Raw genomic sequence first — 24,061 nt, 5'->3', positions numbered from 1 at the left:
TTTTGAAATACTTTTTAAAAAGCAATGCTAGGTGTTCATAGATAATATGCATAGTAATCAGAAAATTAATAACATAAATTAAATATGAAATTAGACTTGGAACTTCTCTCTTCTCATCACTTATGATGCTCTTATTGTTCTAAATGATGATGACTTAAACTAGATCAATAATAGCAAATGAAGACATATCTATATACTTCTTTTATATTATTTGATAATATGTAATAATTGCCAGCATAAATGTATATATTTTTACATGGAGGATCATAGAAAAAAAAAAAGAGAAGCTAGAAACCATATAGGGAAGGCTAGAATTAATGACATTGTGCACTGAAGTCATTCATGAGCTTCCTGGCTGTCAAGTGAAAAGGGAAAGGTTTCTCTCTGTAAGGAAAGCATGCAGGCAGATGTATCCTGGCATTGAAATTGAGATTGCATAGTGTGATGGCTAAAACTGTGGGTTCTGGACTCCACACTCATAGTTTTGAATTCTAGCTCTCTCAGTTATTAGTGTGATTTTAACATTCAGAGCCTCAGTGTCTTTATCAAAAGTGTATGGAAATACCCACTCCTTAAGGCAGCTGAGAAGTTCAGATTAGAAAATACATATATTTGGCTTCCCTGCTGGCTCAGTGGTAAAGAGTCCACCTGCCAGCACAGGGGACATGGGTTCAACCCCTGGTCTGGGAAGATCTCAGATGCCACAGGACGACTGAGCCGGTTCGTCGCAACTACTGAGCCAGCGCGCTAGAGCACGAGCTGCAGCTGCTGAGCCCACGTGCCCCAGAGCCCGCACTCCACAACGAGAGAAACCACTGCAGTGAGAAGCCTGTGGGTCACGTCTAGAGAGCGGCCCTTGCTTGCGGCAACTAGAGAAAGCTCGAGCTCAGCAACGAAGAGCCAGCACAGCCATAAATAAACAAACAAAAGGAAATGCATATAAAGTGCCCAGGGCACGCCATAACTGCCTAATGTCAATAACTGTTAGAAGTCCACAATTTTTTTTTGCCATGTATATGCTCTTTAATGAAAGGATTGCTTTAAGTACATAAAATGTACTATTTTTAAATGTGCAATTTTTAAAACATGCACACATCAGTTTGCCACTGATGTGGCACTACCATCTAGCACTACCATCAAGATGTTGAATATTTATTTTACATATGAGTACAAATGCCATGTTATTTACCATGTAAAGCCTCTTAAGGGTTACAACCTGTGCTGTATGTTTCATAAATATGTTATAGCTTGATCTCTCTAATAAAAGTGCTGCTCCCTACTTCTGTTTCTATGACTTACGGTTTCCATTATCTTTAAACTCTTTTATCCTTCATTTTATACAAAAGTGAGTATCCACAAGATTGTCCAAGCCAGAAAATTCTCCTACAGGTAAGATACTAGTTTAGGGGAATATAGGAGAAGCCAAACTATTTATTTAAAACAATGATGGAAACTTAATAGACACAAAAAGGGTAATTCTTTTCCCCCTTGAATTTTTGTAAAGGTAAGATGAATCCCAAGTGGGCATTCATGGCTTGTGGTAATTATTAACTATCACTGATGTGAACAAGAATAAAGGAAATCTCACTTAAATCAGAGTCAGGATGCTGGAGGCGGGAACTCTCATGCCCACCATTCATTGCTATCTGCAGACCCCAAACAGGAAGAGATGAACCTTGTGTTGCCAACAGGAAGAAGGTTATTGCTTTACTAGTCCCGCAAGAAGAAGGGAGGTTTTCTCTCTGCCCGACAACAATTCAGCCAATTGGAGACTATTGCAACTCAGCCAATAAAAAGCCACCAGAGTTCAAACTTCCAATTTCCTCCTTGTTTATAACAGCTCCCCTCAAATTCTCCATTTCCTCTATAAAAGAATTTTCCTCTCTCTTGTTTCTCCAGATTTGCATCACTTTTTGCTATAGTGTGCTTGTCCTGAATTGCAATTCTCTGCTACTTTGAATAAATTCATTTTGCTGGTGAAATAACTGGCTGTTTTAGTTTTGGTGTCAACACTAGTTTATCCTTTTTATATGTGTTTCATCACTGTATAGAAATAAAAATATTTGCTATATTTGAGCTATTTTCCAGTGTCATATTCTAAGAATAACACTTGGGCTTGTTCATTACTTAAGAGGAATAAACTGACAGATACTTATAGTTGAGTATTTAAATTTTTTTCTTTTTAATGTATATCAGCTCCAAGTTAGAAGTTAGTGGCATGCTTAATGCTTGAGAAGCTACTATACTTTGTCTCCTTGCCACAGAGGAACTGGAGCCTCAAATGGTGTGCTCATTGTACAAGAGGCTGTGAATACTGTGTTGGGTTTCCTGATGCCAAGCAGGGTTCCCAGGCTCTTTTTTTCTGTATAATTGTGCCAGTAAAACCTATCTGCAGTGAGTGGTACCTCATGTCAGATAAAGAAGGCAGAATAAGAGAGGCTAGTATGGGTTGCCATTTCCTGCTCCAGAGGATCTGCTTGACCCAGGGTTCAAACCCACGTCTCTCATGTCTCTTGCATTGCCAGGTGGATTCTTTGGCACTGCGCCATCTGGGAAGCCCAGTACTCTGAGGCAGTTGCAGCCACAATCGGTGGTCTTTTTTGATGTTTGAAGCAACCTTTCCCACTTGGTGCCCAAAGTGAGTTTTACCAGTGGGACTTCCCTAACCTTCAGTCACTGAGCTCTTCCAGTGATTGGGTAAACCTGTGAAACCTCTATGTAAATCCTCTTGTAAGGAATGGGAGCTGGTGTTCAAATCCAAGTACTTGTTTAGAAAGGAATATGGACATTTACTCAATAGTGACAGTGTTAGGACAGAGAATATGGAAAGACACTGGCGAGGGTTAAATGGAGTTGTGATTACCTCTGAGTTTGCATTTCCCCATCTGCAAAATGGCAGTATTAGTAGGGCTGTGGGGAGGCTTACATGAAATAATTTTGTAAAATGCTTAGGATAAATCATGTTGAAGGTGTTTAGTAAATCCTCTTATAGAGTGAGGAGCATCTGTTATCTTCCTAGCCTTGACTGATTCATATACACAGTCATACTCATTTACTGAACACCTACTACATGATTTATTCTAAATACTTGCCAAAATTATTTCATGTAAGTCTCCCCAAAGCCCTAATAAGACTCCCATTTATAGATAAGAACAGGGAAACTCAGAGATAATCACAAACCCATTTAGCCCTTGCTGGCATCTTCCCATATTCTCTGCTCTAACATGGTCACCATTGATTAAATGTCCATATTCCTTTCTAAAAAATGCTTTTATTTGTATCCTAGGCCCTATTCCCTTCAGCCCACCTGAGACTATTACAATGACAATTCCTTTCTCTCCTACATCATCATATATCTCCTTCAGTGAATAATTCCCATCACTGTTAAAAAAATAATTCTTGGCTTATCACAAGCCAGGAACACAGTGTACCACTAGAAGCTGAAGAGGCAAGGAAGGGTCCTCTCTTCTAGCCTCCCAAGGGATCATAGTCCTGCCGACACGTGGATTTCAGACTTCTGGACCCCAGAACTGTGAGAAAACAAATGTCTATTGATTTAACCCACCAGGTTTGCGGTACTTTGTTACGGCAGCCCTAAAAAAATTCACACACCTTCCCCCTTACTTCCTGTGGATAAAGTCTGTCTCCTTAGTTTAGCAGAGAAAGCATTATTTAGTTGACTCCATCCTTGCCTGCATCTCTGCATTTTCTTCTGCCACATTCACTGCTCTCATCACTCTGAATCTGTCCTCCTGCAGGCTGATCCTCCTGCCTGAAATGCCTTTCCTGCCTTTGTGTTAACTCTCCGTCATTCATCTACTCTCAATTCAGGTGTCATTTCCTCTAGCTCCACCCTGCCTTACACAGTAGCCACCAGTCACACACGACTATTGAGCACTTGAAATGTGGCTTGTGAGAAGGACGAACTGATTTTTTCATTGCTGTTAATTTTAAAAACTGAAGCACAGGGAGTTTGAAAAAAATATCAATTGCATGTTGAAACGATATTTCAGTTATTGGCTTACACAAAATATTAAAATTAATGTCTTGGCTTTTTATTACCTTTCTTAACCTGGCTATTAGAATATTCAAAGTCACTTATGTGGTGGTCTGTTTTCTGTCGGACAGCACTGCGGTTGGGGCTCTTCATTCCTCAGTACCCCTGCACCACATTTATAGTAAGTCATAGTCTATTTATCAGCTCCTCCATTAGGAAGTCTTAGATAGTGGGTCTGTAACTCATCTTTGTACCCTCGTGGCTAGCCCAGTGCTTTGTAGAGAGGAAGTACTCAAGAGAGCTTGGCAGAAAAAGTATAGATGAGAAGCCCTTTTCCAGCACTTCCTTGGCATGCCCCAAATAAAGCAGCCTTCCCCTGAATGGTCGTTGTTGGCTTGGTGGTCTGCCAGGTGGGGTTGGGCTATAAGAAGGCAGTGAGCAGCCTTCTCTGACTTTGCATTCCTGTTGTCTTGGGACCTAGACTGTGTTTAGTACCAGTCTGGATGATGTGAATTTTTGATGGATGAGTGGTGGCTAAATATCTTTCCTTTCCTCTGACTGCAGTCCACCTGGCTGAAATGTAAGCTGCCTGTGTTTCGGCTGGCCTCCAGTGATGAGAAGCAGCCCTTAGGTAATGGCCATCTCACCACTGATCCTCTTGCGCTCGCTTTTGCCCTTTGCACTTCTGCTCCCTAGTGGGTTCTGAAGCCACGCACGGTGCTCTGGGAAGAGTCCTGGTGGTGCTTACCAGCCCTTTAGTCTGCTTTCTGTTCAAAAGCTTCCTTTTCAGCCTTGGACTGAGTAGGTGGTGAAGCTGTGTGTTGAGGAAGGAGTCTTTTCAGATAAGTTGGCCAAAGTCAGCCACCCGTACCTTAGTTTAATGCCCCTGCCAGGATGTTGTACCTTAAACCTAAGGAGATTATTTCAATTTATGAGTCAACTCAGCACTTAAGAGTGAAGACTGGGATCCGTTCAGCAAATGCTGATCAGTGTGGCCACGGTCCAGGATCTCTCAAGGCACTGGGAGGGCGTGGGCATCGCCAGGTGAATGAGCCACTGTCCACGTCCACAGGTTGTCTGAAGTTACTGGAGGAGACAGGTCAGCAAGTCAGTGTGGCCGGTGCTGTGACAGAGAGAAGCACAGGGAGCCTGTGGGCAGGATACTCATTCAGGTCCAACTACGTATCAGAGTCAAGGGGTCACCTGAGTTTGAAATTGGATCCTGTCTCTTATTAGCAGTGTAATTTTTGTTTGTTTTAGGCCACGCTGTGTGGCCTATGGAATCCTAGTCCCGTGATTAGGTATTGAACTCAGGTCTTTGACAATAAAAGTGCTGAGTCCTAATCACAGGACTGCCGGGGAATTTCCGAACAGTGTAATGTTTAAAAGCATTTTTGAAATCGTAGTTTTCTTATCCACAGTAACCAGTAATGTAATTCCCATCTGTAAGAGTGTATTGAGCATTACATGAGATAATTTGTACAAAATGTTTACCATAGTGACTGCCCAGTATTCAATAAACTGTCATTGCGTTATCGTTATTTTCTTAGTTGGGCCATGCTTGTGATCCCTGCCTTCTGAGATGATGCCCCCATGTCCTTTCGCAGCTAGCGTATGTTAACAGCCAAGTCCTTGTTGTTCACAAGAATAGTGCCAGGGGCTCAGTGATATCCAACACCATCCCTTTTTGCAGCCACGTTGGTTGACTGCCTTTCCCAAGTTGTCTTATAAAATTAAATCAAGCATCATTGTTTCCATGACTTCCCTTGCTTGGAATGTTCTTCTCCATCCACTTAAATCCTGTGTGCCTCTGAGTTTGACTGAGGAAATCCGCCCCCACTGCCGTGGTCTACAGCAGCCTCCCTCTCCTGGGAGCCCCTGTGTCAGCACAGGGGCTATGCTGATTCCACAACCTTGCAGCCTTTTTATCACAATTTTTCTAATCCTCTGAAGGGACTTTGCTTTATACATGTTCCCTATCCCTACCATGCTTTGCAAAGACCAGGCAGTTAATACATACTTGTTGCTTGAGCAAGAACCCTGCACACCTTCTGCCCTGTTTTGCCCAGTATGAGCTGAAAATAGTTGTGGCTGCAAGTGTAACTCCACCAACAGTGGAGGAACCCAAAGGACACTTGTTACCAAAGAAGAAATCTGGAGGCAGGCCGTCCTGGTGTTCATTCCTTAGCTCCATGATGTCGGTGTGTGGAGCTGACATCTCGAAATTCTTTTGGCTTATCATATTTCTCTTGCTTACTGGATTTTTTTCTGTAGTTCCTGAAGATTTTTATGTATGTAGTGTGTCCAGAGGAGAAGGCAGGAGGGTAACTGCATATGTGTGTGTCACATTCACACCCACAAAGGGTTGGGGAGAGAGCCAAAGACAGACACATATACACACTGAGAGGGGTTGGGGAAGAGGGGAGAGAGAGTGGGAAGGAAGACCTATTGAAGGGCATTCTCTTTTCTTTTCTGGGAGAGGAAAAAAGCTATCTCAGAAATTCCCTTATGTCTGTCGGCAACAATGGAATCCATGGAACCCTTAGCTACAAGAGAGGCTGTAAATACAAGTTCCTGGCCTTTTCAGTTTCTGCGGTTCTATGGGGGAACCAAGGTGGATAAAGCAAGGTAGGGGAAGCAGGTGGTGCTGGCAGTGGCCATTAGTAGCTAAATGATTGTATCTCCCATGTGTTCTTAAGTATGGAGGTGACATCAGTTAGCACTGCTGACATCATGACCCCTTGGGGAAAAGCTCCTGGGAAGAAGTATCTGGCAGGAGAAACTAGTGAGCTTCTGGGAGTAGAACATGCAGCCAACTTCATTCTTTTACAGGAAGCCTAAGAGGCATTAAGACTAAATGAAATAAGATACAGCTGAGGTTATGGAATGCATGATTTGAGGAGAGGGGCTGGTTCTGGGGAGAATAGGTGAAGGAACAGGAATGGTCTACGTTTGGGAGCTTGGATCATGTTCAGAATCATTCAAAGCAAGATGTCAAAGCAAGATTTTGGAGTAGGAGGTATCAGCAGATTGGGGATAGTGGGTGAAATGGTCCCTTGATTTTTACCTTTGTTTTCACAAAAACAGACCCTGAGACAAGGTCGTGGGTACAAATAGTTTCTTTGAGAGTTGGTAGCAGGAAAAGTCGGAGAAGGCGATGGCACCCCACTCCCAGTACTCTTGCCTGGAAAATTCCATGGATGGAGGAGCCTGGTGGGCTGCAGTCCATGGGGTTGCGAAGAGTCTGACACGACTGAGCGACTTCACTTTCACTTTTCACTTTCATGCATTGGAGAAGGAAATGGCAACCCACTCCAGTGTTCTTGCCTGGAGAATCCCAGGGACAGGGGAGCCTGGTGGGCTGCCGTCTATGGGGTCGTACAGAGTCGGACACGACTGAAGCAACTTAGCAGCAGCAGCAGCAGGAGGAGTGGGAAAGAAGTGAGAGGGGCAGAGGAGAAAGCTAATAAAGGGTGTATTCCCATAGGTATATTCACTATGGACAATTGAAACCCAATCCTACTATGGACCCTCCAAGAGTTTGTGTAGAACAGGCCCCGGAATGGTTTCATCAATGAAGTGAGGAAACTGAAATATTTATCCACCAGTTTCTCCCTCTCACCGGTGGGAGCCAGTTCTGCAGGCATTGTCTCCTTGGCACTTTTGGCCTGTCTTGTCATGTGGGGCAGAGCATGGCTCTGTAGTCAGGGAATTCCTTCTGGCAGCCAGTCACAGGGTGTTATTGGCAAGTATGAGAATTGATCTCAAGTGGGATCTGGGAGGGGCTGACATAATATGAACTGGGCACCAACAGTTTCTGCTATAGGTAGCCTCCGACTTGAAGGAGGAAGAACAGACCTGCGGGGTCCAGGAGAGTTTTGCTAATCCAGGAGGACATCGGAGAGGAGGTGCCATAGCCTGTCTGTTGCAGGCACAGAACAGACATTTTGGCGCCCCCTAGGGGCGGAGGGAGGTACAGCCAACTCCCGTCTCCTGAAAGACATTCTGAGCCGATGGTTCTGTCTAGAGACAGGTGTCAGTTCAGTGCAGTCGCTCAGTCATGTCCTACTCTTTGCGACCCCATGGACTGCAGCACGCCAGGCCTCGCTGTCCATCATCAACTCCCGAGTTTACTCAAATTCATGTCCTTTGAGAGACAGGTGTGAGTACATGTAGAACAGCTGGGTGAACTTGGAATGGAACTAGAGTTAAAAAATTCTCCTTGAAGGTTAGACATCCATAACTTTGTCTTAAGAATGGTGCAGGAAACTTTCACATTGCTGACTTGCCTATAGCACCTCTTAGTGAAGCTAGCAAGTCTAGAATACTGCTTGCTGCTGCTGCTGCCAAGTCGCTTCAGTCATGTCCGACTCTTGTGCGACCCCAGAGACGACAGCCCACCAGGCTCCCCCGTCCCTGGGATTCTCCAGGCAAGAACACTGGAATGGGTTGCCCTTAGGACATGATTTATGAGGTCAGAGTTGGCAAAAACCCAGAGTTGGGTCAGCGTCCTATGGCATTAACTGGTGTGAAATGGTAAGAGCAGGGATCAGACTTTCTTCTCAGAACTGAAACTTGAAACACCCATTTTAAGTCAGTTTCTGCCAGGATTAAAGCTGAAATGGAAGGAAAGGCCTAATAATCTTTCTATCTATTCAGTATCTGATAAATGTCTACCCTCCATTTTTAGGGAAACAGTGGGCCTCTGGTGCTTATAATGAAAGAGCAAAACCAAAAATATATATGTGGATTCATCTTCTACTTAAATAGTTGATCAAGGGGCATTTTGATTGCTTTACCTTAAAATATTTGGACACATTTTCAACCAAAGGGATAAAAAGAATCAGTTGATTTGGGTAAGAGGTATTATAAACTGAAAAGAATTTTTTTTCTTCCCCCTTTCTCTACACCTAGGGATACTCAAGATTCATTTGTTATCTTATTGCATGCTTAGAAACTACTGCTTCCATCCACTTCTCCTCTGATTTTAATCTCCACAGGTCTCAAGATTGTGTTTTGTGCAGACTCTTTTAGGTTGAGATTTCTTGACTTTTTTTTTTTTTCAGAGTAGTCTTGATTTCAAGGATTCTGCCCTGTTATTTCCATATATTCAATGCTCTCAGTGTCCCAGAAATGCCAATATATTTTGGCATTTAAACTACATCTCTCAGAGAGCCTAATTCCCAGAAGTGGAAAAAGTTCTTTGTTAGACTTTGTGTCCTGATTTGTGGTTTGGAAAATAAGGTCATCGTAGTCTTATTCCACTATTCTTTCAGGTCAGGTCTTAACACCTGCAAGTTGTCACCACTTCTCCCTGAGCAAGTACAACCCATGCATGTCTCATCATTGGAGGACCTTATTATATGGAATAAGACATATGTTAAAATGTATTTTTTTCATGCTCCTTTAAGATACTTATTTCTGGAGATCAGTGTACCCTATGGAGTCTTCACTGAAGGAGGATATGGAACACGAACCTCAGTCCCAAGGAGCCAATCAGTCTCCTGATTGGATGGGAAGAAGAAGCTGAGTTAGGAACAATATACCATTTTGCTGCTGCTGCTGCTGCTAAGTCGCTTCAGTCATGTCCAACTCTGTGCGACCCCAGAGATGGCAGCCCACCAGGCTCCCCCGTCTCTGGGATTCTCCAGGCAAGAACACTGGAGTGGGTTGGCATTTCCTTCTCCAATACATGAAAGTGAAAAGTGAAAGTGAAGTCGCTCAGTCATGCCCGACTCCTAGCGACCCCATGGACTGCGGCCCACCAGGCTCCTCCGTCCATGGGATTTTCCAGGCAAGAGTAGTGGAGTGGGGTGCCACTGCCTTCTCCAATATACCATTCTAAGGACATACAAACATAATTTTACCTCTTAAAAACTTTTGTGTTACTTTCTGTGGTCCTTGGAGATAAGACAATTATTCTTATTAACTGAATGGTTAGGGGAAAAAAGTGGAGAAGGAAATGGCAACCTACTCCAGTATTCTTGCCTAGAGAATCCTGTGGACAGAGGAGCCTGGTGGGCTGCCGTCCATAGGATCACACAGAGTTGGGCACAACTGAAGTGACTTAGCATGCATGGATGCACTGGAGAAGGAAATGGCAACCCATTCTAGTATTCTTCCCTGGAGAATCCCAGGGACAGAGGAGCCTGGTGGGCTGCTGTCTATGGGGTCGCACAGAGTTGGACACAACCGAGAAAATTAGCAATAGCAGCAGCAGGGAAAAAGAGTACTTTATTATGATTACTATGGTCCTGTGACTTTCACTGTACCTGTTGAAATATCTTGTGTTAATTGACTCTCTCCCTGACAAGACTCCAAATTTCATGAAAGCAGTGTTGAGCTTGTTTGGTTTGCGGTCCTCCTGCATGTCCGTATTGGTGCTGGTTCGTGGTGGGTGCTCAATACAGATGCAGAAGGCAGCAGGAATGTGTTCTTAGAGAATTAGTACTTCCAGGAGTGCTCTCTCTGGGTGTAACTGTTGGGTAGTACTTAGTAGACCCTTGGATTTTATTGGTCTTTGCTGTTTTTGAAGGACTGCTGACAGATGATGGCTGATGAAACAGAAGTTTTGGTCACAATCAACGTGCTGCCTTGATTTTCTTTTAAAATTTCCTGTGCCAGCAATCAAGGTAAATGTTTACTTGTGGGCTGAAATTGGTGATCTAAAAGAATAGTAAGTAAATTAGCTTATCAATTAGGATCCTCAGATTTCTATAGCCATTCAAAATAATGGTGTGTTTGGCTTTTTTTTCTTACCAATTAGTATCCTGAATGTTTGTTTACAAACAATAATGTATATGTGGGTTCCACAGTTATTTTGCTTTGGTCTATCTCATCTAAATCTTTAAAGATAGGACTGGTAATGACTCCATTTCCACTCAGATGGCTCATAGAATGCTGAAATGATCTGAAACTAATCATCTGGAAGATTCATCATTATATGAAGATGACTATACTAACAGCTCTTTTATTGAGAGGTAAATATGTGCTGACACCATTATAAACTTTAACATGTAGTAACAAATTTAATCCTTGTACAACGTGTACTGCAGATGAGGAAAGTGAGGCATGAGATCTTTAACTTGCCCAAGGTCACATAGAAAAGTGGTAGGTAGAGGAGTAGAGATTTAGTGAAGAGTGAGTAAAAGTTGCTCAGTCCTGTCCAACTCTTTGCAACCCCATGGACTTCACAGTCCATGGAATTCTCCAGGCCAGAATACTGGAGTGGGTAGCCTTTCCCTTCTCCAGGGATCTTCCCAACCCAGGGATCGAACTCAGGTCTCCCACATTGCAGGAGGATTCTTTACCAGCTGAGCCACAGGGAAGCCCAAGAATACTGGAGTGGGTAGCCTATCCATTCCCCAGCTGATCTTCCCGACCCAGGAATTGAACCAGGGTCTCCTGCATTGCAGGTGAATTCTTTACCAACTGAGCTATTAGAGAAGCCCAAAGAGATTTAGGTGCTACAGAAATCTAGGCAGGTGCTATGAATGAGAAGAATTGATTATGTTACATTTCCAGGTAAGGGAACCAGAGGTTTAGAGTTGGGGAGTTATCATTTAAAAAAAATTTATTTGTTATAAGATGCGGGAAAGGAGTAGGTCAAGGCTGTATATTGTCACCCTGTTTATTTAACTTCTGTGCAGAGTACATCATGCAAAATGCCAGGCTGGATGAAGCACAAGCTGGAATCAAGTTGGCTGGGAGAAATATCAATAACCTCAGATATGCAGATGACGCCACCCTATGGCAAAAGAAAGCAAAGAACTAAGCCTCTTGATGAAAGTGAAAGAGGAGAGTGAAAAAGTTGGCTTAAAGCTCAACATTCAGAAAACTAAGATCATGGCATCTGGTCCCATTACTTCATGGCAAATAGATGGGGAAACAATGGAAACAGTGACAGACTTTATTTTGGGGGGCTCCAAAATCACTGCAGATGGTGACTGCAGCCATGAAATTAAAAGATACTTACTCCTTGGAAGAAAAGCTATGACCAATGTATACGACATAGTAAAAAGCAGAGACATTATTTTGCCAACAAAGGTCTGTCTAGTCAAAGCTAAGGTTTTTGCAGTAGTCATGTATGGATGTGAGAGTTGGTCTATAAGGAAAGCTGAGTACTGAAGAACTGATGCTTTTGAACTGTGGTGTTGGAGAAGACTCTTGAGAGTCCCTTGGACTGCAAGGAGATCCAACCAGTCAATCCTAAAAGAAATCAGTCCTGAATATTTATAGGAAAAACTGATGCTGAAGCCAAAACTCCAATACTTTGGCCACTTGATGCAAAGAACCGACTCACTGGAAAAGACCCTGATACTGGGAAAGATTGAAGGTGGGAGGAGAAGGGGACAACAGAGGATGAGATGGTTAGATGGCATCACTGATGCGATGGATGTGAGTTTGAGTAAGCTCTGGGAGTTGGTGATGGACAGGGAAGCCTGGCGTGCTGCAGTCCACGCGGTCTCAAAGAGTCAGACACGACTGAGTGACTGAACTGACCTGAGCTGAACATGCAAGGTGCTACAAGTTATCTGAACTTGAAGATGGTAGTTTATGGGATTTTCATGATTTGTTTTTAAAATTAGAGTGATAATTAAAAGCTTGGTGGCCTTGGGAGAGAAAAGAGAAGAGAGTCACATCACATTCAGCCCAGGGTTAATATGGTGAAAGCCAGGAAGCACTGGCAATGATAGCTCCTTCCTGTCCTTCTCTCTGTGTAGTTATTTTCTTCCACAGGTTCTGTCACTTTTCTAAAGACACTAGGTTGGAGTCTAGCTTATCTAATAAGGACAGGTGGATTTGTTCACAAAATCAAAGCTCTGGTTAGTGCCACCTCAGTGCTTACACAGGAGCCACACCTCCACCAGCGATTGTGCGTGTGCGCTCATTCAGTCGTGTCTGACTCTTTGCGACCCCGTGGACTGCAGCCTGCCAGGGCCCTCTGTCCGTGGGATTTTCCAGGCTAGAATACTGGAGAGAGTTGCCATTTCCTACTCTAGGTGATCTTCCCTGCCCAGGGATCAAACCTGCGTCTCCTGTGTCTCCTGCATTGGCAAGTGGATTCTTTACTACTGAGCCACGTAGGAAGGCCCAACAGTGACTGCACATTGTTTTTAATGTGCTCCCACTTTAGCTTTTTCCAAACTATGACTTAGAATATTCAGTTCAGTTCGGTAGCTCAGTCATATCTGACTCTTGAGACCCCATGGGCTGCAGCATGCCAGGCTTCCCTGTCCATCACCAACTCCAGGAGCCTACTCAAACTCATGTCCATCTCATCGGTGATGCCATCCAACCATTTCATCCTCTTGTTGTCCCCTTTTCCTCCCGCCTTCAATCTTTCCCAGCAATCACTAGTTTAAAGAAATGTGAATACGTGTTGGGTTCAGAAAAGGGTTGCCTTGGTCAAACAAATTTGGAGAAATTAGGTCTAACAAAAGTAAATTCATTTTAGAACATAATGTTTAGGGTTTCATAATATTTTGTGATGACCCCTAAGGGTTATAAAGCAGGTAGAATTTCTCAAACTTATTAACGGCTTTTATTTTTTCCCTCCAGAGAAGCTTATTAGACAGTAACCCACAGAACAGGCACAATTTTGGAGATGTTCTTTCCACGCTGAGGAAATAAATATATTTTTTGTAGATAAAGCCTATCTAAACTATATATGTTGTGTAAGAGAGATCTCAGGTAACTCATAAGGCAATGTGATCTACTGCAAAGAGATGAGAATCCATAAATTTTAGGAATTTATTTATGTCTCTAATTCTAATTAGGTGTTCAATAATATAAATATTGACATTCTGTATCTTAGTTTTTCTATTTAAAAATGATGAGTGGAACAGGGAAATGGGAGGAGAGTGGGGAGGGAGATGGGAGGGATAGGGAAAAGGCATTTGAGGAGGACAAAAGGAAAAATCATATCAGGGAGCTAATGATCACCATTGTCTCCAATTTGTTCATTCACTTGCTTTTTCATCCATGCATTCAGCAGTTCTTTTGTGTGTGCTTGTTGGTGCTGGAGGTTAACAGATGAATAAAACAAATAAGTTTCCTGCCCTCTTGGACCTCTTAATCTGGAGCCAAAAGTGAAAGTCACTCAGTCGTGTCTGACTCTTTGCAACCCCATGGACTATACAGTCCTTGGAATTCTCCAGGCCAGAATACTGGAGTGGGTAGCCGGTCCCTTCTCCAGGGGATCTTCCCAACCCAGGGATTGAACCTAGGTCTCCCGCATTGCAGGTGGATTCTTTACTGTCTGAGCCACCAGGGAAGCCCCCAGGGAATCTAGGGGGTGGGGAAATAGAAAATAAAGGGGAAACAGGTAAGAAATCAATGATGACAAGCAGTGAAAAATGAAAAGAATGAACTGGGAGCGGGGAAGAATGATGTAGGATAACTGAATTGATTCTGGTGTTACAGGATGTGCGGAGGTGTTCTCTAGAGACCCAGATGGGAGCAGGCTTCCCATTGGTCTCTGTGATCAGGGAAATTATTGATTTTTCCCATCCCCGCATAAGCCTTTGTGGGACTTTGCATGCCTTTAAAACAATCCCACATTTCATTGTTGGGGTCATAAAATGAAAATGAGAAAGCTATGATTATAATATATTTCTGATAACTTCCTGCCCAATTGTGCCTTGAAATATTTCCAACTCCAATAAATATTCTCCTGTAGTTGGAATAGAGAAAGGTCCCTGTTTTGGGTGCCAAGAAATTTTTATCTCAGCTCTGCTGCTAACACACATGGAGCAATCCGGCCAATTCCTCAACCTTTCTTGGCTTTTTTTTTTTTTTTTTTTTTTTTATGAAGGAATAGGATATATTGTCCCAAGCACCTTCCAGCTCTTAAACATCCATCCTGGGTTCCTGAGGCCCTTAGTCTTGCTTCAGTCTTGTCTTTGGTATTTGCACCCCAGCTTGAATACTGCATCTTACTCTCCTGACCCATCACTCATGATTTAGCTCATCCCAGAGAGTTTACAACCTTCAGGGAAACCACCAACTGTCAGGGTTATGGATTATACAAATAGAAACACTAAGAAGTCATGCCCCCTGCCCTATGTCAGCCCCTTGATGTCTGTGAAAGGCTAATTTAATCCTGGAAAGTTTAGGCAACTTCAGAATCAGAGGTGCACACTTACTCACTGCCATGGGTTGGGCAGCTCAAGTTAATATCCAAACTAATTGAACAAATGAATCAGAGGAAATGATTTGTTCCGAACATATGTGTGCTTTAAAAAAAAAATGGGAATAATGAAAAACTAACACAAGACAAATTGAGCTGTAGAAATTTTGTAAATGAAAATTTCTGCCCAGAAAAACAGTAAGAAATGTATCAAGGAGCCTTGAAGATTCCTAGCTGAGCTTCTCATTTTTTTCTGACTGGGCTCTTTTTCTTTCCAAGTATTGTTCAGTATCATAAATAAAGTTGTCTCTGCTGGAAAGCTTCTGAAGGCCTAGAGAGAAAAGAAGAGCTGCTGGGTATACCCAGTTGGAATGAGAAGGTGAGGCTTTCCTGGGAATTCTTTATTTTTAGACACTGGTGTGTGTGTATGTGTATGTGTGTATGTGTGTTAAACTCCTGTGTGAGCTGCTTTGCCTGTCTGTACACACCTGGAAGGGCATCTGAGGCCTCTGGCTCAGTTTTCCTGGTTTCCTGGTGGGTTATTGTCATTCTTTGTCTGTAATAGAGACGATGTGGTGGACGTGGAGACGCACCCACACCCTCTTTCAAAGAGGGACTTGTTGTCCCAGCGACTGGGAGTGATCTCTTCAGTATCCTTCAGCTGTCAGCACAGTGTGCCTTGGCTGCAGAGGTAACCAAGGCAAGTTCAGCCCCTCTTCTAGGGGTGGCCCGTGTCTGTGACTGTAGGACGCAGGGTGTGATGTCCTGGCTCTCTCACCTCAACCTGGGACACCTCTGCAGGCCCTTCCGGCTCTGGCTCTTCATCACCCCGAGGGCCAGGAATGCATGCAGATACGGCCTTGCAGCACGACCCCCAGCTTCCATCTGTGCCTTTTCACAGGTGATGATCTCACAGGCATTCTTTAATAAACATCTGCAATCTGCAGCTTAGAGCCCCTCCCTGGGAAGACGGCCCGTGAACCTTTGTTGAATGAATGAATAAATGTAAGAATCGTTTTCCCCAGTCCTAGTGCTTCACCTTGAGTAGGGGAGGAGGAGTCTCAGAGGATTAGCCTCTGACCTAATGTCTCTGGACATCACCTGGGTTCTTACTTCTTCCAGGAATGATAAAATATCAGAAATTGAAAGTGCAGACAAGATGAAGAAACTAGAGATGTGGAGTGACTTGCTCAAGGTCTCTCAGTCTTCTCAAGTCCATTCCCAGTTGGACCCCTGAATTATTTTCTGTGTAAAATGGAAAATCTCAAGACGGTGACCCCGATTCTGCCTTAGGCGCATTCCAGACTAGGGAGGGGTAAAAATCCCACTTATCACACCTCCCTGCCTGCCCGGCTTGACCTTTGCTGTTCCCTTGCAAGGTGATCACTGCTACCTGGGGGCCTGTTCTGCTTGGCTGGGGCTGTCTCCAGAGCTGGAGATAACTGAGGATGAGCTATTGATTTCTGGGGAAAACATCTCCATAGGCTAATCTGGTGTCAAGGTGATTTATACTTTTCACCAACAGATAAAAGTTCAAGAGTCCCAGGGTATCCAGTCACCTTAATGCCATTAAAGCTGTAAATACCCTTTAAAGACATAGACTGTTGGTATTAAAATATCAGCCAAGTGATCTATAAAGGCTGTGGAAATTTACCACTTCCCTTGAGAAGTGACTCTGCTCGCAGTCTGTGAAGCTTCTGTGGCTGCAGCTCCCATTCAAATTATCCATCCTCTCCCAGGGTTCTCGGTAGAACCTTTGCTCATCTTGAAGGCAGGGCAGCCCAAAAAGAAATAATCCCTTTGCAGGGGGAGGACAACTTTGTCTATGGTACCTTCATTAATTTCTATTATTTGCCCCTGAATTCATTTTCTCTTATGAAGAAGCCATTATTGCAGTGTCAAGAGCCATTTGTTTCAGCCATTTTCCTGATTATGTTAATTCTGTGTATTATTAGGATCAGTTTCTTCTAATAGTTTCACTGGGTCTTATGACTGGACATTTTCCAGGAAAAACTCACAAAAGCAACCACACGGGCCCATGTGACACAACACACCAGCTACCTGGACTTGTAACGTCTGTTGTTTTATGGCCTATCGATGGCCTAGTAATCCCAGACGATAGAAAGCAGTCTAGGAATATGCATCCTTCTAAAAGTAGAACTGTATCTCTTTCATTTTTAAAACCCTCATGTCTAGACATGTGCTCAGGGTTTGTGATGAATCATTTAAAAATGAGCCCACCAGGCTCCTCTGTCCATGGGATTCTCCAGGCAAGAATACTAGAGTGGGTAGCCATTCCCTTCTCCAGGGGATCTTCCTGACCCAGAGATTGAACCCAGGTCTCCTGAATTGCAAGAGGATTCTTTACAGTCTGAGCAACCAGCAAAGCCCCCCAAATAGTATACACGTGTAGAAATCTATTCATTTGGGGTTTAGGCATGTGTGGGAATCTGGGATCTGGAACTGCTGAGGGGGATTAGGAGAGTGGAACCTGAGCACAGATGATGGAGTTCTATTTGATGAAGAGTTCTATTTGCATGAGGGAGAAGGCAATGGCAACCCACTCCAGTACCCTTGCCTGGAAAATCCCATGGATGGTGGAGCCTGGTAGGCTGTAGTCCATGGGGTCACTAAGAGTCAGGCATGACTGAGCGAATTCACTTTCACTTTGCATGAGGAACATCCAGGGTGAGAACTTATATTAAGGGGAGAAATACCTATGCATGATGAATTTGACCCATTCGTATGGTCGTGGTCATTTGTCCCTGTGGGGGTTGTGGTTGTGAGCAGAATGCGGTGCTGATCCTTTAGGTCTACACTCAGCTCAGGCCCAAGGACTTGGAGCTGAGCTGGAGGGAGAGAGAGGAAAACCTGCAAGATGTTTCATTTGCACTTACTCATTTTATGTTACATTCAACTGCAGGGTCCTGGCAACACTAATTTTCCCATTTTCTGTACCATTTGGACTGTTCTCATTTGGACCCCTACTCATTTGGACTGTTCCACATTGTAAGTGATGCTGTCAGCTGAGTGACTACGATACCTACGAGACAGAAACAGAGGTGGGTTGACAGTGTGCCTGGAAAAAGCCATGTGGTCCTGACTGGGTTTGCAGGTCTACCTATAAATGAACCCACAGAAATGATCATGGGGTTTGGAGGTCTTTGTCAGAGGCTGAGGTTCTTGCATGATTGGCCATCATCAAGGACAAGGATGGAATTTTTTATTATTGCTATTAATGTTGTGTCACTTAAACTCACCAGCTGTGGAAGTATATATGTATATGTGTGTGTGCATGTGTATTATTATTCAAACTCAAAGATATGCAGTTGGCACTCCATATATCCTTAGGGGTTGGAGGCTCTCAGCTCCTCTGGTTGCTTACTTGAAATACAGTTGGGGCAGTATGTCTGGGTGACTTTCCAGTTGGCTTCCCAGAAGGAAGAAAACAGCTCAGAACACTTGTTAGTCCAAAGGTTTGAATTCACTAGAGGCAAGATCATTAAGGATCTCCAGGCAAGCACAAAGAAGAGTAATCGAGAGAAGCCAAGTGAAAAAGAATGTGGGAAGAGAGGGAAAGGAAGTGTCATAACTCAAAGATGTTGGCTGGGCCTTGTTTAGATGACAGAAGGACTGAGTCAATAACTAGAAAGGATGGGATGAGTTGTAGCCAAAGGAAATATCACTTGGACATCTGTCAGGATGTCCAGAGTGAGTGATTTATTAAACTGGGAGCACAGAAAGTGAGCCATCTAACATGTTAGGGATGAACATTCTCCTGATGGTCATCAGAAATCAGCAGACTGAGAGTCTGGTTAAGAAAACACCTTTGTTAGTCTCTGTTGCTTCTATTGGGCTCTCCTGGTGGCTCAGTGGTAAATGAATCTGCTTGTAACGCAGGAGACCCAGGTCTGATCCTTAGGTCAGGAAGATCCCCTGGAGAAGGGAATGGCTACCTAGTTTCGTATTCTTGCCTGGAGGGTTCTGTGGACAGAAGAGTCTGGGGGGCTACAGTGTATGGGGTCGCAAAGAGTCAGACATGTTGCTTCTATCACTGATAAAGTCAGAATAAGGCTGAGTTCTGCGAGGCAGAACTGATCCCACAATGATGAGACCTGTGTCCTGTTCTGTAGTGCCATCCAGAGTTGTGCAAGTTAAAAGACTGAAGGGAAATGGAACCAGGTCGATGTTCTTAGGGCTTAGAGGTGGCTGGAGAGTGGCGGTTTGGATTGGCGAGGAGGTTGCTCTGCTGGGCTTTCCTTCTGCTCGTCAAGAGCAGCTTAGAGCTCAGGGGAGTATGGCAGATTTCTGCTCACTCCTTCAACCAGAAGTCATAGGCAGGCAGTAAGGAAATGCCATTTGCTGGAAATCAAAACTGCTCCTGGATGAGTGACAGTTCCAGACTAGGATGATACCTTTCTGATATTGGACCACTGACCTTGAGATTTCCCCCTTCAGTCCACACTGACCCCGTGTTAGATAATAAAAATGAATCTGAGGGGAACTGAAGGATGCTGCTTGGTTAAAACAACCATCACGTACTCCCTCTGCATTGTCTGGATTTCAGGGAATAGGCTACTTCCCTGCTGTCCTCTTTCCTTTGGGGTGATTCTGTGTGCATGGTGACAAGCCATCCTGGATTGCCCAAGATTGAGAGATTTCCCAGGCTGTGGCACATTCAGCACTTACCAAGAGAGACCCTGGCAAACGGGCCATCACCCCCCTAGCATGGGAGAGCCTTATTAGCTACACCCTGAGCTAAGCGTTTTGTTTGCTGTGTTAGTCGCTAACTGGTGTCTGACTCTTCTGTGACCATGTGGATACTGTAGGCTGCCAGGCTTCTCTGTCCATGGGATTTCCCAGGCAAGAATACTGGAGTGGGTTGCCATTTCCTTCTCCAGCGGATCTTCCCAGCCCAGGGATTGAACCCATGTCTCCTGTATTGGCAGGTGGGATTCTTTACCACTGAGCCACGAGGGAAGTTAAGCATTTTACCTGATTTATTTCATGCATCTCCTCTCCTGCCAGACTCTGTGTTTGTTTCCATTAGTAGCCAGGCCAAAAGAAGTTAGCTAACTTGTCCAGGAAAAGGTTAATGTCATCTATCTTTGGGTCATGAAATTTTGAGTGAAAGTTGCTGTTTTTTTTCTCTTCTGTCTATATTGTTTGAATTTATTCAATGAGCACACATTATGTAATAATAATAAAATACCCAATAAGCTTATTTTCCTTGTGGCAAAGTAAGTAATTTACCAAAGTCATGTGTTTAATGAGCTGAGTCTGGAACCCTGCTCTGATGAATTCCCAAGCCCTTGCTCTTTACACGGGCAAGACTGGCTTAGAGAAGCAACTCCTTTGTTATAAGGTCCCTCTGGTTCTTTAAGACATTTCCATCTTCATCCTCAGTGACTGAGAACCATCCTAAGCTGACATCTCTGTCATGAAGAATGTTAGAATGACTTCATTGTTTAACAGCTCCTCAACTGGCCTGAGTAGTCTCTTTTGCAGTGAGCAAATTTCTTTTCAGCTACAAGATGCCAGATATGAACATCTTATCCTTAGCATATTAAATTAGCACCCTGGGGCAAATGCTGATAAAGTTCTTCTCTTTCTCATGAATATGAGAGAGTATAAGGAAAGCCACTGCGGGGCTCCTAAATTTCTCTGTTTTATCACCAGGGCTGTCCGTCCCCTGCTGTCTGGAGCATCTGTCCAGCTTTGGTTGCTGCCTCTGAGAGAAAGTGAAATGAGGAGGGTCAGCTGACTGGCCCTGCTGGTGAGGGGGAGGGGAGGCTTTGAGCCTAGCTGGGCTGACATTCTCAGATTATTTAGTAAACAGTTGTCTTCTCAACAGTCCATGTCTGCCTTAAATGTAATTCCAAATTAATGGAACTCCTCTTCATTCTAAAGAAAATTCCTTTGCTGTTTCCCCTTATTAGGGACTTCCCTGGTGGCTTGGACAGTCAGAAATCCACCTGCAATGCAGGAAAACTGGTTTGATCCCTGGGTCAGGAAGGTCCTCTGAAGAAGGGAATGGCTATCCACTCCAGGATCCTTGCCTGGAGAATTCCATGGACAGAGGAGCCTGCTGGGTTACAGGCTACAGTCCATGGGGTTGCAAAGGGTTGGACACCATTGAGCTCCTAACACATCCCTTTTTTAGCCTGAAACATTCAAGAGAACTGGGGATTTCCTTGCAATGCCTCTTCCATTGTTTCGTGTTCATTCATGGTTTGGTGGGAGGTGTTTGGTACAGTGATTGAGATTCTGGAGTCAGACTGACTGCATTTGAACGACAACTCTGTCCCCCTGTGAGCTGTGTAACCTTGGGTTATTCACTTCATTCCTCTAGGTACAAATGATCTCATCTATAAAATGGGATAATAGGTCATACCTACCTCATAGGATTGTTGTGAAGATTTAATACTGTATGTAAAATGCCTGCTGCAGAATAAATTCTCAAAGCCTATATCAGTGAGGATTTAACTAGGGCAGGCAGAGATCATGGGCAGGCTTGACCCCAGGGGCACAGAATCAGGAAAGGAAGAGCACACACAGGCTGGAACCTCACCAACATGGTTTGCAGCCATTGCCTCCAGAATTCCTTCCTTTGAGTAAAAGACTCATTCCTGCTTTTAAATCCTCCCAATGGAAATAGGCAGGCTCGCTCCAGGTACTCTCCTCTACTTGAAAGTCAACTGATTAGGAACTGTAATTACACCTGGAAAAATCTCTTTACATCCCTAGCAACTAGATTAATGTCTGATGGAATAATTGATGACTGCAGCCTAGCCAAGGTGACACATTAAAAAGTCACCACCCTCTGTTCGCTGTTATTGTCTGTATTAGTTTCCTGTGGCTGATGTCACAAATTACCACAAACTTAGTGGCTTAAAATGACAGAAGTTTACCCTTTTTCAGTTCTGGAGATCAGAAATCTGAAACCTGTATTCACTGGGCAGAAATAAAAATGTTTTGCCTCTTTCAGTTTTTGGTGACTGCTGGCATTTCTTGATTTGTGGCCACCTTATTCAGTTTCTGCCTCTGAGGTCATGTTTGCTTTCTTCTCCTGTGTGTGTCCTCTCTCTTTGTCTGTCTGTCTGTCTGTGTCTCTCTCTATATATATATTCTCTATGGGTGTATGCAAGGAATTGGCTTATGTGATTATAGAGGCTCAGCCCCACAGTCTGTTGTCTGCGAGTTAGAGACCCAGAAAAGCAGCCTATGGTGCCAGTGCAAGTGCAAAGGCCTGAGAAGTAGGGGAGCTGATGGTGTAAGTCCTGGTCCAAGTCCAGGAGCAGGAGAAGACCACGGTCCCCACTCAATCAGTCAGGCAAAGAGAGTGAACTCTCCCTTCCTCAACCTTTTTCCCTATTCAGGCCCTCAGTGATGTTTTAAATTGGGGTGTAGTTGCTTTACAATCTTGTGTCAGTTTCTGGTGCACAATGGAACGAATCAGCAATGTGGATACATATATCCTCTTCCTCTTGAGCCTTCTTCCCACCTACCCCTCCCATCCCACCTCTCTAGGTGATCACAGAGAACTGAGCTGAGCTCCCTGGGCTACACAGTAGCTTCCTACTAGTTATCTATTTTACACATGGTATAAAATAGATAACAAGTATGTATATATATGTCATGGTATATATATGGTATATATATGTATGTGTGTCAACCCCAATCTCCCAATTCATTCCACACCCTTCTTCTCTCCTCTGTGTCCACATATTCATTCTCTATGTCTGCATCTCTATTCCTGCCTTGTAAATAGGTTCATCTGTACCAATTTTCTGGATTCCACATATATACATTAATGTATGATATTTGTTTTTCTCTTTCTGATTTACTTCACTGTGTTTGAGACCCTTGGTTCCTTAATAAACTAAAAATAGAACCACCGTATGATTCAGCAATCCCACTTGGCATATACCCTGAGAAAACTAGAATTCAGAAAGATGCATGCACCCTAATGCTACTGCAGCACTTTTTACAATAGCCAGGACATGGAAGCAACTTAGATATCCTCAGTCATTTTTGACTGGATGATGCTCACCCACAGGAGAGCAATCTGTTTTGCTCAGGCCAATGATTCAATATTAATCTCATTCAGATGCTCCCTCACAGGCACACCCAAACCTAATGTTTAGTCAAATATCTGGGCACCTCATGGCTCAGTCAAACTGACATAAAATTAACCATCCCATGGTCCCTGCCTCAAGGGAGCTACTGGTAGCAAATGCAGGGTCTGTAGGCACATGAGTGGTATCATACAAAAAGGAGAGTCAGAGTGCCTCCAGATGGTCATCTGTAACATGTTGCAGGATTTTCGAAGAGGAAAGGATCACTCACAACTGTGAAGATCCTAGAGGGTTTCTTGGAGGAAGGAGCATTTGAATGAAACCTTAAAGGATGATTGTCAAGAGCAGTTGACCTCAAACTTGAGCATGCATCAAAATCACCTGGAAAATGTATTAAAACAGAGGGGTTATAAAAACCTCTAGAGTTTCATATTCAGGAGATCCTGAGTAGGGGCTGAGAATGTGCCTTCGTTAGTAGGTTCCCCAGCGATGCTGCTGTTGCTGGTCTGGGGACTGCACTTTGAAAACCACTGTCTAGATGTATAAAGATGATGGCAGTAGGGGAGAGGCCTATTATTGTTGTTCAGTTGCTCAGTCATGCCCTACTCTTTGCAATCCCATGGACTGTAGCACACCAGGCTTCCCTGTCCTTCACTATCTCCTGGAGTTTGCTCAAACTCACGTTCATTGAGTCAGTGATGTCATCCAGTCATCTCATCCTCTGTTGCCCCTTCTCTTACTGCCCTTAATCTTTCCCAGCACCAGGATCTTTTCCAATTAGTTGGCTCTTGACATCAGGTGGGCAAAGTATTGGAGCTTCAGCTTCAGCATCCGTCCTTCCAATGGATATTCAGG

At 43.8% G+C, this 24,061-nt stretch overlaps 1 long non-coding RNA gene across 3 annotated transcripts in view; it reads right to left on the bottom strand.

Annotated features, from left to right (window-relative positions):
* Window positions 1–267: 267 nt before the first annotated feature.
* Window positions 268–24,061, bottom strand: part of LOC138990986 (uncharacterized) — a 56,736-nt gene continuing 32,942 nt past the window's right edge. The window contains exon 6 of one of the 3 annotated variants that reach the window (XR_011467005.1): window positions 268–5,120. This is a non-coding gene — a long non-coding RNA (uncharacterized lncRNA). Of the gene's footprint in view, window positions 5,121–11,460; window positions 11,745–24,061 lie in introns of those variants that run through there. The other 2 variants (XR_011467008.1, XR_011467007.1) reach the window with 2 other exon arrangements.

The sequence above is a fragment of the Bos mutus genome, chromosome 15 (genome assembly GCF_027580195.1).
Source record: "Bos mutus isolate GX-2022 chromosome 15, NWIPB_WYAK_1.1, whole genome shotgun sequence".
In the NCBI taxonomy this organism is placed as follows: Eukaryota; Metazoa; Chordata; class Mammalia; order Artiodactyla; family Bovidae; genus Bos; species Bos mutus.
Note: the sequence above shows the minus strand (reverse complement) of the source record. Positions and strands in the feature narration are given on the sequence as shown.